This window comes from Otolemur garnettii, unplaced genomic scaffold, assembly GCF_000181295.1.
Source record: "Otolemur garnettii isolate 467f Iridium unplaced genomic scaffold, OtoGar3 scaffold00223, whole genome shotgun sequence".
Classification (NCBI taxonomy): Eukaryota; Metazoa; Chordata; class Mammalia; order Primates; family Galagidae; genus Otolemur; species Otolemur garnettii.
The window spans coordinates 2,182,745-2,185,472 of NW_003852618.1; the positions used below are offsets into that span (position 1 = coordinate 2,182,745).

Here is a 2,728-nt window from a genome sequence, read left to right on the forward strand (position 1 = left end):
TCTACAGAGTTGCTGCCCCTTTCTTAAAATATAAGTACTACAATCTTTTTAATTCTCAATATGAGTAGAGCTTTTTGAACCTACTTGGGCCTGGTTGGCATATGTGATGAACATTAAGAAATCATCTTGCTGTGGAAGCATAATTATTTTTCTTCTCCCTTTTTGAAATATTTTTCCTTTTGATGCCAGTTTTCTTCCTTATTTATACAAGTTCAACAATTCAAAAGGAAAAGGCAATAATAAGGGTTTCAAAATGGCAGGGAAATTTGAAAGTCTCATGAACGTTCATGGTTTTGATCTGGGCTCTAGGTATATGAACTTAAAACCATTGGGTTGTGGAGGCATTGGCTTGGCTTTTTCTGCTGTCAGACAATGACTCTGACAAAAGAGTAGCCATCAAGAAAATTGTCCTAACTGATCCGCAGAGTGTCAAACATTCTCTACATGAAATCAAAATTATTAGAAGACTTAACCATGATAACATTGTGAAAGTGTTTGAAATTTTTGGTCCCAGTGGAAGCCAATTAACAGATGATGTGGGCTCTCTTACCGAATTGAACAGTGTCTATATTGTTCAGGAGTACATGGAGACAGATTTGGTGAACATGCTGGAACAGGGCCCTTTACTGGAAGAGCATGCTAGGATTTTCATGTATCAGCTGCTACAGGGGCTCAAGTATATTCATTCTGCAAATGTACTGCCCAGAGATCTCAAACCAGCTAATCTTTTCATTAATACCAAAGATTTGGTGCTGAAGATAGGTAACTTTGGTCTTGCACGGATCATGGATCCTCATTATTCCCATAAGGGTCATTGTTCTGAAGGACTGGTTACTAAATGGTACAGATCTCCACGTCTTTTACTTTCTCCTAATAATTATACTAAAGCCATTGACATGTGGGCTTTGCTGAAATGCTGATTGGTAAAACCATTTTTGCAGGTGCACATGAACTTGAACAGATGCAGCTGACTTTAGAATCTATACCTGTTCATGTGGAAGATCGTCAGGAGCTTCTCAGTGTAATTCCAGTTTACATTAGAAATGACATGACTGAGCCACACAAATCCTTAACTCAGCTGCTTCTGGGAATTAGTCAAGAAGCACTGGATTTCCTGGAACAAATTTTAACATTTAGCCCCATGGATTGGTAGATGGCAGAAGACGTGCTCTCCCATCCTTACATGAGCATATATTCTTTTCCAATGGATGAACCAATCTCCAGTCATCCTTTCCATACTGAAGATGAAGTTGATGATATTTTGCCTATGGATGAAATACATAGTTACATTTATAACTGGGAAAGGTACCAGGACTGCCATTCAGAGTATGACTGGCCTATACATAACAACTTTGATATTGATGAAGTTCAGCTTGACTCAAGGGCTCTGTCTGATGTCACTGAAGAAGTACAAGTTGATCCTCAAAAATATTTGGATGGAGATCCGGAAAAGTATCTAGAGGATCCTGCTTTTGATACCAATTACTCTACTGAGCCTTGCTGGCAGTACCCAGATCATCATGAAAACAAATATTGTGATCTGGAATATAGCCATACTTGTAACTACAAAATGAGGTCATCATCATATTTAGATAACTTAATTTGGAGAGAGAGTGAAGTTAACCATCACTGTGAACCCAAGTTTATTATAGATCTTTCTAATTGGAAAGAACAAAGTAAAGAAAAATCTGATAAGGAGGGCAAGTCAAGGGTAGCTCCTGTGGCTGAAGGAGTAGAGCGCCGGCCCCATATACTGGAGGTGACAGGTTCAAACCCAGCCCCAACCAAAAAAAAAAAAAAATGGCAAGTCAAAATGTGAAAAGAATAAATGGTTAAAGCTCATACAGCTCTGGAGGAAGCATCACAGCACGTGGCTGAGAAAGAAAGGGAAAAGAATCAGGAATTTGATCTTGATTCCTTTATTGCAGGAACTATTCAGCTTAGTTCATAACTAAGGCACAACACGAGCCTAGCGATGTTGTTGATAAATTAAATGACTTGAATAGCTCAGTGTCCCAATTAGAATTGAAAAGTTTGATATCAAAATCTGTAAGCCAAGAAAAACAGGAAAAAGGAATGGCAAATCTAGCTCAGTTAGAAGCCTTATAACAATCTTCTTGGGACAGCCAGTTTGTGAGTGGCAGGGAGGACTGTTTTCTTATAAATCAGTTTTGTCGTGAGGTAAGGAAGGATGAACAAGTTGAGAAGGAAAATACACTAGTTACTTGGACAAGTTTTTTTAGCAGGAAAGAAGATACTGAAATGCTAGAAACTGAGCCAATAGAAGATGGTAAGCTTGGGGAGAGAGGAAATGAGGAAGGATTTCTAAACAACAGTGGGGAGTTCCTGTTTAACAAGCAGCTCGAATCCACAGGCATCCCACAGTTCCACAGTCCAGTTGGGTCATCACTTAAATCCATACAGGCCACATTAACACCTTCTGCCATGAAATCCCCTCAAATTCCTTATAAAACATACAACAGCATTCTGAAACATCTGAACTAAAACACTCAGCAGACATTTCTCTTTGTATTCTTCATGAAATGTGTCATCTTTTCTTATTACTAGTGTCTAAAGTCATTTTTTTTACCTGAATCAGATGGTGTCATTTAGTAAGAATGTTATTAGTTCTCAGTTTTTAAAATTTAGACCTTTTTTTCTACATGTGAGATAGTTTTCATTTTAACTGGCATGTCGTTTGCACACAAAAATAAAGAATAGAGCAAAA

General features: G+C 38.0%; 1 pseudogene; it reads left to right on the top strand.

The window, feature by feature from the left end:
* The first annotated feature begins 253 nt into the window (after window positions 1–253).
* Window positions 254–2,505, top strand: LOC100945110 (annotated as a pseudogene).
* The last annotated feature ends 223 nt before the right edge of the window (window positions 2,506–2,728 follow it).